Source organism: Notolepis coatsorum (genome assembly GCF_963971535.1).
Source record: "Notolepis coatsorum genome assembly, chromosome: 3".
NCBI classification, from domain to species: Eukaryota; Metazoa; Chordata; class Actinopteri; order Aulopiformes; family Paralepididae; genus Notolepis; species Notolepis coatsorum.
Window position 1 is genome coordinate 210,280,855 of NC_140167.1, and position 21,599 is coordinate 210,302,453.

Sequence of the window (21,599 nt, forward strand, 5' to 3'; positions counted from 1 at the left end):
GGATGAAATAGACATTCTTGATGTATTTGATTCTATCAAATATTAATAGAATTGAAGTCAAAAGCATTCAGAGGTTTCAAGATTTACACAGGGGAAAGGGGGGAATAGCATATAGGCTTGACTGGCGAATTGGCATAAGTTGGCATAAGTTGTTGTCTTTCCTAACAAGCAAACACACATACACACACACACACACACACACACACACACACACACACACACACACACACACACACACACACACACACACCCACACACACACAGGGCATTATTGCCCTTAGCGCCTATAGCGCAAACGGATTACATATAGGAACACACATCTATAGCATGACAGTGAGATTCATGTATGAGTCTGGAATACATGGTGGGGGAATGCATGGTGGGTGTGAATAAATGTTGTTGGGTGTGAATAAATGTGGAATTTGTTTTTTTGTCTAGCCTATGTTTGAATAGAAGATCCCGGGAACAATTAGTCGTGAATAAATGTAAAAAAGCTCCTTAGTTAAATGAATAGCCACTAATCAGACCTTGTTTTATTAGTTATTTTGAGCATGGCTCAGTGCAGTAAGTCAGTGTGTATACACTGTAAGCAGGAAAAGCAGTTATTTGCGCCACAAGTAATATGATCTCATAACAGGGAGCATCAGATGTCAGTCAACTCAGCCAGGTGCCGAGGTCCGAAGGGACACCTCACACCTCCCCTGTATTCTTCAAAATCACCCTTACACAGTCGGTGTAAACAATGTTAATATGTACTTCTGTTACGTGTGAGTCAATGATCACACCCGGGTTGTACCAAAACGTACATACATGTCCAAAACACTCGCTTGTTAAGAGTCCACACAACTGTTCGCTTGCGTATATACAACGACAACATAACTTCCGGTGCCCGTCGTAACTTTTCACGCTGTCACACTTTATTCTTCAAACGTACTTCTACTCTGACAGCAAGCTTCCGGTTTAACAAAGTAAAAGTCCCGGCCATAGATAATTACACCGTATAACTAAAACATTGGAAATCAGTCCGTAAATAACATTATATAAGGTTCCTGTTGTGTGTTTGTGCAATGACATGCGAGGATTATAGCAATATGCGCACATCTGAATGGTTGTGCTAACGGTTCTCCTTTTTCGCTGGTCCCATCACTCAAAACATTTATTTCCGTCGTTTTCCAAACGCCCCCCTCGCAACAGGAGGTGGTGGTGGGGGCTAGATCCATTATTGTGTTTTGGTTGTATTTGTGGACGTCAGACGCAGCTGTCGTCAGGCCACAGCGCCTCTAGCTAAAACAGAAGTCACATTTCGCTTTTTATTTTTTAAACTATATTTAATCGCGTCTGGAGGATGGGGTGTTCTGCCGCAGCGTGGCCCCCCCCCGTGCCAAACAAGCAGGCTAACTGCGCCAATATATGATACGTGGAAACATAATCAGAGTGGACCATTCGCGCGAATATCATCCGAGTTTAAGAGAGGGGATCGGGGTCCGGCTAACCAGAATAACACACACTAACAACTGCCTCTCGCAACTACAATTAAGAATTTATTTAGCCTTTTAAATGTTAAATAACCTCCTCTTCCGCGGTACTACGATAAGCGATGTGTGGCTAAATCTTTCATTATCAAGAACTTCCTAGAAATCTGTGACAGATGCGCACCGAAATACTGCATGTGTGGATTTTAGAATGCCCTGAATGTAACCAGCGTGCAAGTGTGTGAAGTGAATGGGTCGGTCACGTGTGAGGAGCAAGTTGTGGTTTCTAAAGAGAAGGACAATCATCTCTCCTAACCAAATGGATGAAACCTTATTATTATTTATATAACAAAATAATTGCTCTTTTCAGGTCATACTGGACAAAATAAAGAACTGAAATAATATGAATACCTTTTCTGTATTAGAATCCAGCTTTAGAATATATATTTGTGTCCAATGTAATATGAATGGTAAATTATTATATCATAAGCATCTTATGTCACCATAAATCAAGCCAAACCATATGTTTTAGGAATAAAATTGTTTAAAGTTATTTCAACACTGCAATCAAAATGTCAATTTGAATACATTTATGGTCCCACCATTAGATTGATTGATTGATTGAAAACTTTATTAACAGATTGCAGAATGGGTACAGTACAGTACAGCTCAATACATACAATTGTTAAGGGGATGCAGACCAGAGAAAGACTTTCGTCTTGTTTACATCAGGGTCCCCCAGATTAGATTAGATTATACTTTATTGTCATTATATATGCATACAAAATTCTGACTCAAACTTAAGGTGCAGTAATAAAATCACACAAAATAGGACATTAGTCATGCTGTGCTGAATAAACTCAATAACCCTTAGTTAATTTAATAGACTTTTAAGGCTGTTTGTTTATCACTTATCACAATAAAATACATGTACTTTACGGTAAAATGCTTGCCCCGGAGAGAGTGCTTTTTACAGTATAGAAAACAGTGAATAGAAAAGGAATGCCGTAAATCCTCTAATAGTGGAGAGGACGGGCCTCTTTGATAAATGCAGACAAAATAAATATAGGCCGGCTTCCAATACAAGGTTGCATGATCATGCCGTGATACAGAATGAGATAAACTCTTGGAAAATTCAGGTTAAGCACTGTCTCTCTCTATCGTTCCCACTACACTCTGACCACATTAACGGGTTTCCCTACTCTCCAACTTCAGTGTGTGAATTACATTAATCAATATTTAAATAATGTTAGTCTAAATAAATGAAATTAAGGCCTGCCTCTTATATAGGCCTCTAAAGGCCTGGTGCTCTTTGCAGCTGAGGTAAATACAAGACCTGTCCAATATTAGAGAAGATACGGTATACTATACAATACAAAATACAATCCGAAGTATGACTTAAAATCTAAATACAGTGAGGTACAATTATGCAGACAATACAAAACTTTAAGGTAAGGTGCAAATGGGTTATGAATATAGTACAAATCTCTTCAATGATAGATAAATAAAATGTAGTGTTAAAGTGCTTAAAGTTAGTGTTAAGGTGAGTGTTTGTTTAAAAGAGGGCCTGGGAAATTAATAGAAGTTTAAAGGACAAAAGATAGACGTGTAGAATAACTACTTCCCAAAAATAATAGATTGTCCAAACGTCAAGTTCCAATACACTATCCTCGCGCCTGTGTGTCTCTCTAGCTCTGAGCAGACAAATAGACGCAAGGCATTCTGGAACTTGTATTCCTACCAACTAATGTGACGATGGACGTAAATAATAGTATCTCTTGGCTTTAATGTAATGTAAATGTGAACAATAATCGATATTAACATATAAAATATAATTCATTAATCATGTAACCTGGCCTATTAAGTTACAACCAATAGAAGCACAACTTTGATGGGTGGATTGAGTGATTGAGTATTGACTGCTGACTGGATGAATGGGGTGTCTGATTGATAAATGGATGAGTGGGTGACAATTGAGTGACAGAAAGTAATTGAGTATATTTTTAGATCAACTGTGAGTAAGTAGTGCATTGCGGATAAGTGATTTACATCATAATTTATATATTGACGGCTGTTGTACTGATTAGATGCTGTCATTCTTTGCATAGTTAAATCTCATTATGAAGTGTTCAACCTGGATTGACACGGAATGACAGCTCTGGGGGACTATTGATAAGAGATGTATTAATATGATGGACTACAATGGAAGTAGTCAGTTGTTGTCCTGCCTCTCTCTCTCTTGCCCTGCATGTTCAAACCATGTCAGGGATGGGCGTTATGTTGTCAGACGGTACCGCTTTGATTCAACATTTTCTTTCTACCAAAAAACGAATGTCCTTTCAAGGGAACAATTATCAAGACGTTTTGTCTGGACGAGTCCAAAAATTCAACGCAATGACTACAGTGGAGCTAGGATTTTCTGGTGAAAAGATGGCCGCCGGCAACCAAATTCAAGTTAAAGGGGCGTGTTTAGCCTCTATTCTGGCCGGAAAAGATCCAAACTAACCTACCTGTACTGGTTCATCAAAAACTCTCCTACCCATACTGGCCCATCCTAACTTACTATACTGGTCCAATTGTTAAAACAGGGTAAAAGAGGGGTTCTGATTAGGGGGTAAGTACTGTAGGTCAACATTAGCATAGGTGTTTGTGTTTAAGGCTGGTTGACAGCAGCAGCTGACCAGTGTCCAGGGACCTGGTCTCCTTTAGATTAGACCATTCTGGTAGTCATGGCACGATCGATGTCACTCTTTTTGGGGAAAAGGTATACTGCAGTTGAATTTAGGGTTTTCATGGATCGGGTAATCAATCAAAAAGTGCATCCTATCATCCTTTCCTATAATTCCATATCTTAAGACTTGGTTCCGATACAAATTAGAAGACAGATAAAATAATTGATATTACCTAATTTTGGCCAAAATTAAGTTATTTTAATTAAAACTGGTATTGCGATGCTTGGAAAGACAATACATTTAAAATAGGATAAAACCACAGGGATAATGTGGAAAGAATAAATAGCTTAAGTATCTTTCATTTACTAGGTTTAAATAATAAGGTCATCACGAAAGGGGGGTAAACCCTGAATTACCTTATTGTGCTCTGTTTGTCTGTCTGTTTGTTTCTTTAAGTGAGTCATTAATAAGTGTTTCAATGTGTATCTGTTTTGTTCTGTCTGCTTTTGAAAAATTGAGAAAGCTTGGAAGTAAAGAGTGTGAGGAGAGTATTGTAGGAATATAGAAACCTTTGTAGCACCTTTTTACATTTGTTTATAGGTTCAATTTGATTACATCATTGGAAAAAGAGATGGAATGTAGGAGAGCGATTAGAATAATATTAACAATAATAATTTGACATGGTTGTTCCGTTACCACGCAGTTTAGATTAAATTCTCGGGTTACTGTTTTCAGTGGGAGTAAATTTAAGGTAAATTTAAAGGGGGGGGGGGATTCCAGGGACAGATACTAAATTAGATTAATTTAGAAAATTAAGAATATATAGACAGAGAATGCCACAATAGGAGACTTTATGGGAAATAGTTCCTAATTAATGGTGGCTATACTTCACTATATTTACTAGACTTATAGGTTGGTTTAGTACTCAACAAAATAATGAACAAGTTCAGAGGTCAATCCTGAATGGTTCTAGAATATAATCAAATTAGCTGAGGAGCCACTACCTGCCCAGAGGAAAAGGACCAAGAAACGTTTGGTTGCTCCATTGCTAGTGTCATCACACATCTAGAACATTTGGCTCACCGGAGGGAGAAGAATCCGATACATGTTACAGCCACAGCCAGGCTCTCTCCCTCTCTCTCTCCCCTGTCTGGCAGCAGTCTCCACGCCCTTATATGGGCAGCTTCCTGTCCCTCCTTCTCCACGCCATCTACCTGGTCAACCTACACACCTGAGGCTCATCAGATCATCACCGAGGCTGGATATGAGGCCTGTGCCCCTGCCACTCCCCATCCGAGGGAGGCTTCACCACCGTGGATCACACAACCCCGGACTACTCTTCACTCGTGGACGTCTCCAGCCTGGACACAGCCCGGTGTCACATGGAGCGACCTCCTTGCTATACATTCAGCATGAAGCAGCGGAGAATACATGAAGGGGGGAAATATGTTGTCTCCCGCAGATTGCAGACTTGGGAAAGGAGTATGGTGTGAGTAAGAGCGGCCACAACACATGCTAGACTGTGAAAAGAACAATGTTGACCACTTTTGATATAGACAATTCATCACCAGTGACCCTTGGACCCTTCATCACCAGTAACCCTTGGACCCTCAACTACATTGCAGGAGTTACATACAGTATATATGTTATCAACAGCAGAAGACTATACTATAACAAGGAGATCATAGGATTTATTTCATTTATAAAAATGTCTGCCCCTGGAATCCGATATAAGGTTTGATATGTTATATGAATTAAACTAGTTATGGTATGAGTTATATACGTTATATTATCAGTACATAGGTAACCAGATGAAGTCTATTTATGCCTTTTCATTTGAATTTGGAAACAGATATCACTGTTGCATACAAAGGTTTACATCGATTGAAAGTGAGTAGGAAAAGTATGAAAGTGAACCAGATGGGAAGTCAATAAAGACTCCGGAACATTTTTCCACCCCAGGCTTGCCCTACTGGTAAAATGAAAGAAATTTTTGAGTGAATGAAAGTTCTCCTCATATTGATTGTCATTGCTATATTTTGATTCACCACGCAAAAGGGGGGTGGTATTTTATTTCAATACATAACTATGAGGGTCCCCTTTTTTCCATTCCCTTTTCCTTGATGATTTATAGAGCCAGTGTTTATTTCCTTGTATTATGGATGTGTTATACAACTGTACTATTGATGCTCTTATTGTGTACTATTGATGCTCTTTGTGCAGTTTTATGCCTTATGTTCTACTGCTTATGCAGTCTCACCCTTTGTGTATTCGGAGGAATACGATCGCTAAGGCCAGTGGGATGGTGAGTAAGAGTTTCCCCTGCAAAAGTAACGACTGGTCGCAGGGGTTTTCGCGCTCATACAAAGGGTTGGAGGTTTTTTCCATATCATTATGGTTGGTGTTCTGAGAGTTTTGGTCATTTTGTTTTATATCTTTAGGTTGTTCACATCATTAATGATGTGAAAGGGGGGATTGTGGGGTAAAATCAATTTATTTATGTCCCTAAATACATTTATTCATATCTTCCTATTATCAGGTCTCAGCCTGTATTTATTTGAGCATGTCTGTGGCCTGACTGAGGTGTCACAATCTATTTGTTACCGGAAGGGTCACTGCAGCTGTTGGTAAAAAGCCCCACAGCCCCAGAGGCCCAAGAACTGATGAGGTGACGGTTTTGGCTGACCACTGACAGGGAGCATTGTCAGGATCTAGAATAATGTATAATACCTATGAATCAATCCATTTATCAATTATAATAACCATAAGATATCTACAAATGTGTGTACCATTAAAATGTGTTATTATGATATGGTATTAAAATAGGCCTATGTGTCACCATGACCCCAGCTGTCTGAAACTACCAGGAGACAGATGTAATTCTAGACCCTTGTCATTTCAACTGTTTACCTTATATAGACATTGTTTAAAGTCCAGAACCTTTCTTCATGCTAATTTGGAAGAAAGCCACCTCATTCGCTCAGAACACCAACCAGCTGACTATAAAAATGACAATGTGATTCGGATCGGGAGACTTCTGCTCGGCCTTCACCAAAGCTAAGTTGGAACTCTCCACTCTCAGCTGTTTGTGTAAATACTCTGTAATATTGAATATTCACTCTGTAATAAATATTTGATTGCTAACACCCTCTCCTCATCTTTCAAGGTCAATAAAAGAATATGCCTTATCATTAGTCAATTACAACTTATTCAAAATGCTGCCGCAAGAGCCTTGACTAAAACTAGGACATTTTTATCACATTGCATCATTATTACACTGGCTTCCTGAATCTCACAGAATAGACTTTAAAACCACGCTCCTTGTCTACAAATCACTCAATAGTTTAGGGCCAAAATACATCTCTGACACGTTAGTGGCTTATGAACCGGCTAGATCCCTATAAGGATCCTCCTCTGAGTTATGGGTTATTCTTTTAAACACTCTGTTCCAAGAGTTATAGGACCAGAAGAGGAGAGGCAGCTTCCGCCTGCTAGGTAACAACAAACTGGAACAAACTATACCACACGAATGACACGATACTAGGTCAGCTCCTTCTTTAGCAGTTTTCAAGAATATAGGCTGTTCTGTTCTGTTTGGCTTTTAATTCTGACAGTTTAGGGCTTGGCTTTTAGCTGATAAAATGGTATTTTATGCGTTTGAGTTGTAAAGCTTTGCACTGTATTTTATTTTCCTATTAATTTTTTATTTGATTTAAACTTAAATTGTTATTAAATTGCACCTTTTCCTTCTAAAAAAAAAAAAAAAACTAGGACAGATTGTGAAGGATGGAGAGACAATACCCTTTAATGAATTGAAAGATCTGTATAATTTAAGAGATAGTGAATTCATTTCAGTTAAGATCCGTAGTAAGATCAGTATCCATTAAAAATAGAGATATGGGGATACATAAGCATTTGGATGACAGACTAAGAAGGATCGCTTCAGAAAGGAGGTCAGTATCTAAGATCTATAGGTTACTGTCACTTAGCTCATCAGATAATAATAATAATAATAATAATAACTTTATTTGTATAGCACTTTTCTTACAGAGGTTGCAGTTCAAAGTGCTTCACAACAGTAAAAAATACAGGCATACGCGAGCATAAAAAGATAGACAGGTAGAATCACAGTGTTTCACATTAGGATCTAGCATCCCAATAGGCTCTCTGCTTACAGTTTTCAGTAACACAAATAGTAAGAATAGTTTAAAATGATTCAGTTTAAAAATAGTAAAATAAAAATAAAATAAAATAAAAATTATAAAATAGAACGGACATAAAAAATACAGGCATGAGCGAGCATAGCAAGATATGGCAAGTGACAACAATGCATAAAGTTTACAGACAATCCATGCTGATTGATCTGCCATAAGCAAGTGAACGTTTACAGACAATCCATGCTGATTGATCTGCCATAAGCAAGTGAAAAGTTTACAGATAATCCATGCTGATTGATCTGCCATAAGCAAGTGAAGATTACAGTCTGTTCTAACAAACCAAACTGCCATGTATTAAAGTTTACAGACAATCCATGCTGATTGATCTGCCATAAGCATAGTGTTTCACATTAGGATGTAGCATCCTAATAGGCGAGCATAGCAAATAATAAGAATAGTTTAAAATGATTCAGTTTAAAAATAGTCATCAGTAAGAGGTAAAAAGTGCAATAACCGACACATGAATTTGATAGGCAGTGTAAAAGAGTAGGCAGGGTAAGAATAAATACAAGTTGTGTCAGGATATCCCTGATGTTTCCTCTTGCCACTAGGTGGTAGCAGATATCTATCAGTGAAATGCCTGAGCAAAGAGATAGGTTTTAAGCTGTCTTTTAAAGATGTCTAGCGAGTTGGCTTCCCTGATGTTTTGGGGTAGTTTGTTCCATAGTTTTGGGGCATAGTTGATAAAGGCTGCATTACCGATCCTCTTTTGACTGCTTCTGGGAGCCTCTAGTAGTCCAGCAGCTGATGATCGCAGTGTTCTTGCTGGTGTGTAATTTATTAGAGTGTTGGCGATGTAGCTAGGTCCCTGTCCATTTAGAGCTTTGTATGTAAGGAGAAGGACCTTAAAGTCAATTCTAAATGTTACAGGAAGCCAGTGTAAAGCGGCTAAGACTGGACTAATGTGCTCTCTCCTTTTGGTTCTAGTTAGCAGTCGGGCTGCAGAGTTTTGGATTAGCTGAAGCCTCTCTGTGGTTTTCTTAGGGAGACCTGTGAAAAGTGCATTACAGTAGTCTAACCGGCTAGATATGAATGCATGAATTAGCTTCTCAGCATCGTTCTGATTAATAAATGGTCGTACTTTTGCTATATTTCTGAGATGGAAGAACGATGTTTTCGTCACTTTGCTAATATGAGAATTGAAGTTCAGTTCTGAATCTATGACAGATGGCCTGGCCTCCATTAAACAGCAGTGGGAGAGGGATCTGAAGGTCTCCTTGACTGCTCCACAATGGGAGACGGTTTTAAAAAATACAACAACATCATCCAAATGTGTAAGATATAAAATGATACAATTAAAGGTTGTTGTGAAGGATCAGATTAAACCGAATATATATATTTATTTATGGATATATATTTAATAGTATTTGTATATCGTTTGATATCCCCTGTATATTCCTTGTACATATACACTGAATATCCCTTTAGTCTACTAACAGCCCATAATAGTTTCATTCTACCATTGGACAAGAAACTGGCGCCAGCAGCCAAGCCCCTTGGTTCAAGTTCAATCGTGCCGACGAACATGTCGTTACAAGCCCGGTTCCGCGTAGGAATACGTCTGGCGAAATACGAATGGTACTATTTGTTCACAGCGCATATATATATGGCGCAAGTAAAGTAGAACTTTCTTTTAGTCCATTAGTCCTTTACCCTCCAACCTAGTAACAGACGTGAAGCCTCACCCACGACCCACGTGTGGTGCAGTATGGCCTACTTGGCCTCAGAATAGGCATTGAGACATCGTGTGGATTAATAGTTGAATTGTCATAGTTTGGCACTATACCGTCGAGTGGGACGTATTTCTATTAAGTTAATAATAGTCTATTATGTATGGTGCATCGTTCGGTTAGAGTTATAAAGTGAGCAGTACCCCCATCGTTCCTGGCGTTATCTAGAGTCTTAACCAGGCTGGGCAGACCACGTGTGGTGCTTGCATCCGAGGAGCTCTGGGCCAGGACGAGTGGACCTGTACATTGGATTACTTTACCCGGACGACGGCGAGCCCTACACGGCTTGGATTATCTACGTGCTTTGGGTGCTTTAATTATGCCATGGATAACGGCCAACACTGCTGAGTGTTGGAACTACCCCCCCGAGAGGAGTCCAGGTGAGACGGCGCTCTACCCCGAGTGAGGTCGCCTCACGTCTCTTCGTTGTGGACCGGCAGCTACCGTCTACAAGAGGGCCCAGCTGTATTCATCTGCGGACCGAGGTTCTGTGGGCACCGTGTTCAGCACTCTGAATTCTCCCAAGAAATCGTCGGCCAGATGGGATACCGCCAGCGGCTCTCCTAACCCCCCCCCCCCTACTGACTTACAACCAGCGGGACCCCCCTTTAGTGTATCCAGCTATAATCATTTAAGTACCATCGCTATAGTTCCCTAAAGAACCAGGTTGTATACTTGCTCCCTGCGTAACCAGAGATTGGACATTCAATGTTGATTTGCCTACGAATACTCATTTGCCTTACAAGTGCATTCAAATCATAAATGTCATTAAGTGAACGTTGTATATACCCTTTGCTATATAAAATATTCGATTTATACATTTGTGTGGACTTCGTTTCATCAGGTGGGAAAGTGTTCATCATATCTATATCATGTACTGTGTGGCCAGAAGTTAAAGTTCATAAAGCAGGTAGTGGTTTAATGATACCATACTTATCAATACAGTCAGGGAATTGTACCACTCAGTTACAATTGGTCCTTCGAGCCGGAGGGTAACTAGTGTAATATTAATATAGTGTTATTAATATTGAAATGGCCTATGATGAACACTCCACGAAACGGTCCTCCTAACGTAGAACGCCCGCGGCGCAGACGACAGACACCTCAGTACTTAGAGGATTACGCTGTCAGTCAACTACCTAGCCTTCGACAAACGGTAAACGCGGTAAAAGTAGAAAGTAAAATTATGTCTGCCCTTAACGACCAGGTTACCCCGACCACAGAGGCCCTAGTGGGTTCTAATGTAACTGACCAAGCTCACGGTGGGGACCAGGAGGGAGCTGACATGCCTTTACCCCCCGCCAATACCGAAGAAGTAGTCCCCGACCAGCCCCGGGAGGAAGACAACCCTACAGAGAGAGAACTCTGCACGGAAGAAGAGGAGGAGAGCGCCGAGGAAATAGAGCTCCAGGATTCCCCAACGAGTACAGCCAGGAGCGGCTCACCTCTACAACCGTCTTCCCCCAGCGAAGCGGAGAGGATGCTATCACAGGCGTTCCTCGTCAGCCTGACAGCCTCTACCGAACGCGATCGACTTCAGGGTGAACGCGATCGACTTCAGGGTGAACGCGATCGACTCCAGACACAGCAACGGAGCGAAGAAGAGCGCATACGCCTGGAGATGAGACGCCTTCAGACGGAAGAGAATATGGCAAGAGACCGAGCAGACACCCAGCGCGCCGCTGACGGTGCCCAAAGAGAGGCAGAGCGCGACCTCGCTCTCAACCAGCGCGACCTCGCTCTCATCCAGCGCGAAACCGAGCGCGACAGAATACAAGCCGAGCGCGACAAGTTACAAGCGCAGCTAATGGAGCAGCTGATCCTCAAGGCAACACCCTCTCCCTCCGCCAGGGGTTCAAGGAACTCGTCGAGACAACAGTCAAGGGCAGCGTCTCCTAACCGAGCAAGCGACCCTGAACTTGACCAACAGACCAAGCCTATACCCCCCGCAGACCCCCTTCCCAGACCGGTCCAAGCGAGACCCAGCTACAAGGAAGGAGCAGCATACACTGCGGAGAAGCTAAATAAACGACTACAGGATCTAGAGGACCTGATAGAAGAAGAAGAGGGAGAGGAGGAGAACCAAGCCCGACGACAGCACAGTACTCCACCGGACCAGGAGGTCCAGTACAGCCCAGGCTATACCCCCGCGGCGCTGCGCTACAGACCCCCGACTCTATTCACGGGTGAGCACGACGCACGACCAGCCCCGAGGAATAGCACCTGGACCAGCGGGCCATGGTACCCTGCCGGTACCAGCCCACAGAGAGGCGCAAGAGGAGACTCGCCTAGGAGGTCTCTCCCCCAACGCTCGCCGATGTATCAGCCATCCACGGCGTCATACATTGCCACGCCGACGTTTCCAGACTTCACCTATGAGAATCGAGCACAGTACACGGAGCTCCGGATGTGCTTAGAGACAATGATGGTGGATGTCGCCGATGAACGCCACAAGTATGCAATATTACTGAAGCACCTGAAAGTACCGCGAGCGCACAATATAGCGCTAGCCTATGCCACCTCTACGACCCCATACACCGCGGCTCTAGCAGCGCTGGACCAGAGATATGGACGTATATGGGATTACGTAATCCAAGAGATAAGGCATATTGATCGCCTACCCCCAGCAACAGACAATCACTCATTAGACGACCTGTCTATAAAAGTGCAGTCCCTGGTAGGGATGCTGGGAGCGCAACGGGAAAAGGGCATGCACGAGCTATACGCCAACTCTAACGTCGAGAGGATTTTAGAGAAGCTGCCACCCGCCAGACAAGAGCGCTTCAGGCGGCAGAGAGACCACCGTGATCCTAACGGTCCCGAACCATCCCTCCTCGATCTAGCCGACTTCCTGGCGAGAGAAGTCAGCAGCTTACGACTGGATACGTTCGTGCGGAGCACGCCAAGCTCCAGAGAGGGACCCAGGAGAATAAACGATGGAAGAAGATCGGTGACTGTCATGCACCAATCAGAATCAGTACCGAGCAGTAAGAACCACAGTACCCCCTCGAGAAAGGAGAAGTGGAAGATGGTGTGCCCCTACTGCGAGAAGGAACACTGGCTGTCACAATGTGACCTGTTCACAAAGATGAATGCAGAAGAAGTGAGTCAATGGATAAAGTCCAACAGGCGCTGTTACCGATGTGCGCGCAGTCACATGGCAGCCGAATGCCGCCTGAAGAAGAGGTGCAGTCGGTGTGACGGAGCCCATCTAGATGTACTACACGACAGTAACAGAAGAAGGCCTGCACCTGCACCATCGAGCAGCACCAAGGCAAGTGTCATGTACATTGACCCCGCCAGCAGCAGCGGCGCCCAAGTGCTCTTAAAGGTAGTCCGTGTAACATTGAGCTACCAAGATAAAGTCATGGACACTTACGCCGTCCTTGATGACGGGTCAGAGAAGACCCTTCTGCTCGCGTCCGCTGCGGCCCAGCTGGGACTGCGGGGGAGCGAGAACCAAATGACGATTCGGACAATAAGAAGAGATTTAAAGACGATAAAGGGCGAGAATGTCTCCTTCACTATCGCAGCAAGCGGGCAGCCAGAGCGACGGTATAGGATTACAAATGCTTTCACCAGCCAAGAAATAGGACTATCGCAGTACACCTACCCCATCGCCAAGCTGATGGATAAATATGTGCACCTGCGTCAACTACCTATCCCGCTCATAGACGGCGCTACCCCGACCCTGCTGATAGGCTCCGACCATGCAGACCTCATCGTCCCGATTGACCGGGTCCATACAGGACCCCGAGGCTGTCCTGCAGCAGTCGAGACCCGCCTAGGGTGGACACTACAAGGCCCCCTCGCTAAATCTCTCAACCGAACAGCAGCCACTAGCTGCCTCCACTCCAGAGCGACAGAAGAAGACACCACTCTCCTGCAGCATGTCGAGAGGCTATGGACACTAGAGACGATGCCCTTTAAGAACGAAAAGAAAGACATTCGTTCTAAAGAAGACATTTACGCCATCAACCACCTCGAGCAAGGGACAAAGAGAGTCACAGTCGGCGGAGTGATGAGATACGCAACTCCACTCCTGAGGCGAGAGGGAATGCCCACCTTTCACGCAAAGAAAGACGCCACGGAGCGGTATCTATTGAACACAGAGCGGCGCCTAGCCAAAGACCCCGCTCAAGAGAGTGTGTACCGCGCTGAGATTGAGAAGCTAATCACAGCGGGACACGTGACAAAGATTGACATTAAAGAGGCCGATCAGACGACCAAATCATGGTACGTGCCGCACCACAAGGTCCACCACAACGGCAAGGATCGCATTGTGTTTAACTGCAGCTACCAGATCGGATCCCAAAATCTGAATAAAGAGCTCTTGCCCGGCCCCACACTCGGCCCCTCTCTACTAGGCGTGCTACTGCGCTTCCGCCAGGACAAGGTGGCTATCAGCGGGGATATCAAAGGGATGTTCCTGCAGGTGAGACTAGTGGAGGAGGACAAGCCCCTGCTGCGGTTCCTATGGAGAGAGAGGATCGGAGATGAGCACCCAGCCATCTACCAGTGGGAAGTCCTCCCCTTCGGAACCACATGCAGCCCGTGCTGTGCTACATTTGCACTACAGAAACACGTCGCAGAGGACCCAGCAGCAGATGAAGAGGTCCGACACAGTGTGAAGAACAGTTTCTACGTGGACAACTGTTTACAAAGCTTTTTCGACTCAAGAAGAAGCCGAGGCTCTCCTAATCAAGCTACGCGCCTCCCTGATCAAAGGCGGCTTTGATCTCAGGCAGTGGGCCAGCAGTGACCCGCACGTATTGCGCAGCCTCTCCCCCGCGGACAAGGCTGCCAGCAGCGAGACCTGGATGGCGACCATCCCAGGAGAAGCCCAAGAAATGACACTAGGATTAGTCTGGCGCTTCAAAACAGACTCGCTCCACTATAGACACAAACCCCTGACCACGGAGCAGGGAAGGTCGACGGCGATACCGACCACCAGACGGAGTGTGTACAGAACACTCGCCAGACAATATGACCCGTTGGGATGTATTCTACCTTACACCACCAGGGCAAAGATGATTGTACGAGCACTATGGGACAAGGACCAGGGCTGGGACGACCCAATACCCGCACACCTTGCCTCCACATGGAGAGAGTGGGAGACGGAGCTCCGCTCACTCCCAGGCGTCAATATACGCCGCAGCTACTTCCCACCCACAGTGAGGCCAGAGACATGCAAGATGGATCTACACGTCTTCAGTGACGCCTCCGAAGTAGCCTATGGATCGGTGGCCTACTTGCGTGCCCAAGAGAAGGGAGGAGAGATACACACTGCTTTCATCCTGGCTCGCTCAAGAATAGCGCCACGAAAGCAACAATCTATCCCGCGTCTAGAGCTCTGCGCAGCCCTAGCAGGAGCGCATCTAGCCACGTTAATCCAACGTGAACTCACCATTCCGGTGCACAGAACAATCTTGTGGTCAGATTCCACGACAGTACTCACATGGATCAAGTCTGATTCATGCAAATACAAGGTCTTCGTGGGAGTCAGAGTCACCGAGATTCAAGAGTTAACAGAAGCAGCGAGCTGGCGGTATGTGGACACCAAACACAACCCAGCTGACGTCATCACCCGGGGAATGTCCCTAGATGACCTCACCCGTCGCAACATCTACAGTGACGGACCAGAGTTCCTCCAGCTCCCGGAAGAAGAGTGGCCTACGCCCACCCCACGGGAAGCGAGTAAAGAGGAGGCTGAGAACAAGAAACCTATGTTCTGTGGACTGAGCACAGTCGCCTCCACAGACCCCAACATAGATGATTGCATTACCCTACAGAGTGCGCAGCTAAAGACATTCCTGTGGCACCACCCAGAGATTCAGTCCACCACTGACATTTCAGCAGCTGACTACGAAGAAGCAGAACTTCTTCTACTACAACGAGCCCAGAGAGACTCGTTCCCCGATGAGCTAGACTGTCTACAGGGAGGAAAGCCCGTCCCATCAGACAGCAGACTGCTCCACCTGGCACCCGAGAGTGACGCTCATAATCTCATCAGAGTGGGTGGTCGTCTGCGGAGAGCCCCCAATCTACCGGATAACGTTAAGTACCCGATAGTCTTGAACAGCCGACACAAGGTCACAGAGCTGATCATAAAGAAATACGACGAGGATGTACACCACGCAGGAGCAGAGAGAGTCTTCGCGGAGATCAGACGTCGCTATTGGATACTTCAAGGAAGAGAAGCGGTGCGACGCTTCCAGCGAACCTGTCTAGACTGCCGAAAGTGGCGCGCGCAGCCCAGCATACCCCGGATGGCTGACCTACCTCCCTGTCGCCTCCGACTCGGCGACAAGCCATTCCACTCCACAGGCATGGACTGTTTTGGCCCGTTGTACATAAAGAAAGGAAGAGGAACCGAGAAGCGGTGGGGTATTGTATTCAAATGCATGACCACCAGAGCGATACATATCGAACTCCTTCCGACCATGAGCACAGACTCATTCCTTATGGCCTTCCGAAGATTCACATCACGGAAAGGAAAACCGTCTACATTGTTGTCTGATCACGGGACAAACTTCAAAGGCGGAGAAAGAGAGCTGAGAGAGAGCTTCCAAGCTATGGGCCCAGAACTTAAGACCCACCTCGCTCCATCCCAGATTGACTTCCAGTTTAACCCCCCGAACGCACCCCACTTCGGTGGAACCTGGGAACGAGAAGTACGTTCTATAAAGACAGCCCTGTACGCCGTGCTTGGGGCCCAGACTGTGGCGGAAGAAGTCCTAATGACAGTCCTCACGGAGATCGAGGGAGTATTGAACTCCAAGCCCCTCGGCTACGTCTCCAGTGATGTAGCAGATGTCGACCCAGTCACCCCTAACACACTCTTGATGGGGCGGCTGGACCCCGCGCTACCCCAGACAATGTACAGGCCTGAAGAAGCGAACGGCCGAAGAATGTGGAGGTACAGTCAAGTACTAGCTGACAAGTTTTGGAACAGCTTTCTACTCCACTACCTACCGTCTCTACAGACCCGCCAGAAGTGGGTAAAAGAGAGAGACAATTTGACAGAAGGAACAGTCGTCATGATTATCGACCAGTCACTACCCAGAGCTATGTGGCCGGCTGGCCGCGTAAGCAAAGTGATCACCGGTGCCGATGGCAAGGTCCGAGCAGCCGAGGTGCTCGTCCAAGGGCGAACTTACACACGACCCGTGGCGAGGCTAATAGAACTGCCCAGACTCCCAGACACTATCGATGACGACCATGACCCCATGACTTTGTGAGTTGACTGACCCTTACAGCGGACCTTGAGTGGTAGACAGTGCGGTTAATCTGTCTCTGCTTAGCTAATTAGGTGGGACTAATTAGGGGGCGGCTGTTGTGAAGGATCAGATTAAACCGAATATATATATTTATTTATGGATATATATTTAATAGTATTTGTATATCGTTTGATATCCCCTGTATATTCCTTGTACATATACACTGAATATCCCTTTAGTCTACTAACAGCCCATAATAGTTTCATTCTACCATTGGACAAGAACCTGGCGCCAGCAGCCAAGCCCCTTGGTTCAAGTTCAATCGTGCCGACGAACATGTCGTTACAAGCCCGGTTCCGCGTAGGAATACGTCTGGCGAAATACGAATGGTACTATTTGTTCACAGCGCATATATATATGGCGCAAGTAAAGTAGAACTTTCTTTTAGTCCATTAGTCCTTTACCCTCCAACCTAGTAACAGACGTGAAGCCTCACCCACGACCCACGTGTGGTGCAGTATGGCCTACTTGGCCTCAGAATAGGCATTGAGACATCGTGTGGATTAATAGTTGAATTGTCATAGTTTGGCACTATACCGTCGAGTGGGACGTATTTCTATTAAGTTAATAATAGTCTATTATGTATGGTGCATCGTTCGGTTAGAGTTATAAAGTGAGCAGTACCCCCATCGTTCCTGGCGTTATCTAGAGTCTTAACCAGGCTGGGCAGACCACGTGTGGTGCTTGCATCCGAGGAGCTCTGGGCCAGGACGAGTGGACCTGTACATTGGATTACTTTACCCGGACGACGGCGAGCCCTACACGGCTTGGATTATCTACGTGCTTTGGGTGCTTTGATTATGCCATGGATAACGGCCAACACTGCTGAGTGTTGGAACTACCCCCCCGAGAGGAGTCCAGGTGAGACGGCGCTCTACCCCGAGTGAGGTCGCCTCACGTCTCTTCGTTGTGGACCGGCAGCTACCGTCTACAAGAGGGCCCAGCTGTATTCATCTGCGGACCGAGGTTCTGTGGGCACCGTGTTCAGCACTCTGAATTCTCCCAAGAAATCGTCGGCCAGATGGGATACCGCCAGCGGCTCTCCTAACCCCCCCCCCCCCCCCCCTACTGACTTACAACCAGCGGGACCCCCCTTTAGTGTATCCAGCTATAATCATTTAAGTACCATCGCTATAGTTCCCTAAAGAACCAGGTTGTATACTTGCTCCCTGCGTAACCAGAGATTGGACATTCAATGTTGATTTGCCTACGAATACTCATTTGCCTTACAAGTGCATTCAAATCATAAATGTCATTAAGTGAACGTTGTATATACCCTTTGCTATATAAAATATTCGATTTATACATTTGTGTGGACTTCGTTTCATCAGGTGGGAAAGTGTTCATCATATCTATATCATGTACTGTGTGGCCAGAAGTTAAAGTACATAAAGCAGGTAGTGGTTTAATGATACCATACTTATCAATACAGTCAGGGAATTGTACCCCTCAGTTACAAAGGTAGTTCATCGAGCCTATATTACACCATGTAAAATAAAAAAAATGTATCAAGCCATCTCAGATTTGTGCTGGCATGGATGTGGAGAGGTAGGAACACTCATCCACATGTTGTGGCATTGCCCCACAGTGAAGAGTGTTTGGCACAAGGTCATTTTAAGACTATCCTCTATTCTCAGTGTTAAGATACCCTTATGTCCAAAAGTCTGCCTCTTGGGCATAGGGGTAGTTGGTATACAATCAGCACTTACGCAACGCATCATTACACTAGCATATATGTCAGTTAAGCGTACAATTATGATGAACTGGAAGATCCAAAAGCCAAATTGTTTCTGCATGGACACCTGGATGAGGGATTTCATGGACCTATTGACAATGGAACAGGCAGCCTCAACGCTCGCTGAACATGACCATGGAGAGGACGGTCCCTGGATCTATATAAGGACATATTTGGAGAATACTTATGACTGAAAGCAGGAGTGTTTGATCTGCACCCCCCCCCCCCATTTTGTTAGTGTGTTTTGTCTGTATTGTACCGTTTGTGAGTTTTGTCTGTATTGTACTGTATTGTATTGTTTATTGTTTGTGAGTTTAGTATTATTTGTATTGTACTGTTTGTGAGTTTAGTTTTGTCTGTATTGTACTGTATTTATGTTGAGCTGTTTTGTGTTTCAAACTATTAACTAGGGATGTCCGATATTATCTGCCGACCGATATTATCGGCCGATATCGGCAGTAAAATGTGATATCGGAAAATATCGGTATCGGTTTAAAAAAAGAAAAAAACAATAACAATATTTGTTATATATATATCCAGTGAAATGATTAGTTACCTGAAATTATTCCGTTTTTTGGGGTGGGAAACCCTGCATATATCGGTATCGGTTGATATCGGTTGATATCGGTATCGGAAATTAAGAGTTGGACAATATCGGAATATCGGTATCGGTAAAAAAGCCAATATCGAGCATCCCTACTATTAACCCTTTAATCGCCGGAGACGCCGAAACTCGTCATTCCCCGCCATGCTCATTCTGCCGAAGACGCTGTAACACGTCTTTGATATCAATATTTCAAAAATCTGTGATCGAAATCATATTTCTCCCCCGGAGACATTATATGTACTGGTGAGCCCCTGTCAACTCTCCACGGTTCAAGAGCGCTATCTGGTGGCCGATCGGCGGATCGCCCAGGCAAGAAACAGGAAGTAGAAGCTGGTGCTCAATTTGGTCCGATCACTCGCTATAGGTCCCGGGACTCGAGCTCGACACAATACATAGCGACCCGTTGCCAATAACTCGATAAACAACATGATTTGGACGTATATACTATTATACAACCTGGAAATGGATCGGGTATTTCTACATCCCATAATGGAAAAAAATCTGTTCCACGCTCATCTCCCAACGGCGAGAGGAAGCTACGGTGAGTTTCAGCGTTATTTTCTAATGTCTTCTATACTAACTGCTCTAATTTGATTTGAAATCTTTATTTCGAACATGCAATGAATACAAACAAGCAATAACAAAAAGCAAAACAACTCAATCTGCATGTTCGAAAAGGAGTAGGAAGAAGTATACACTTATTTAATCCTACCCCTTTTCCATTACTCAAATGAGTGTACTATTTTAAACATAAAAAAGAAAAGTAAAAAAAAAAAACGATATATGTTAAAAAAAATAAAAACGATATATGTATAAAAGAAACAAAATAAAAATGTAAACACCTGTGAATATCAAGTCCCTTCCTCATCCCTGTACCTTGTGAACATAATTTCCTTATACATCAGTTTGAATTGTCATAATGATCTAATGATCATATCACCCACACTAGATGAATGATATAACGTTGCCCACGGAATTATAAACGACCCCCCGCCCATCCGGTCAACATCAGATCATACGTAGTAACTTCTAGAAGTACGTGCAGTTGAATTTTTTTATCTGGCACCGATCGCTATCAAACTGTATTTGATCATCAATATAATGCATTTAGGGCTATAAATCAAGTTCTGGAGAAAGCCGCAGAAAACGATAAAAACATACTTATACTTTAGACCGTATTTTAGTATGAATATGTGAATGAAAAAGTATAACGTTGCTACACCCTGAACAATAGATATAGGACTTTGAATGGGCCATGGTAATGTCAATTTAGCAATACAATTTAAAAAGTTATAGCCCTGCAAAGAAGGGGAACTTTTCCATGTTAAATAGGGCTGGCGAGGGATGGTAAATTATGAATTTAACCCCGGCGATCAAAGGGTTAATTAAAAAAAAATAAAAAATCTTGGAACAGAAAAGACAATCATAATTTAATTCATGATGTAATACTAAATAATAATACCAATACAATTAAATTATTTATCGTCATGTATTTATTTAAATGTATTTATTAAAATAATAAAATGTAATAGCTTAAATACCTGGTGTATTTTCATTGTACCCCGTACTGTTTCCAGTTTCTCTGGTAGCAAGGTGTCATTGTTTTCAATCTCATTCTCAGAGATGTAGAACATCTTGACTTTGGACTACTCTTTTGAGAGTGTTTCATAGACCACCTTTCCATTTGGGAGATCCATTCCTTTGGAGACAATGTCATCAGCTCTGCGTTTTATGGCTGCACCAACCCCATCTGCTGACCCCTTCCCATGTCCAGCCTCCAAGAAGTTCCATGTCACCTTATTGAATCCAAGTTCAAAGGGGACAGTGCAAAGAAGAAGACGTTTTTCTTTGAACGGTATTGGGTTGTTGGACCATCACTTACAACA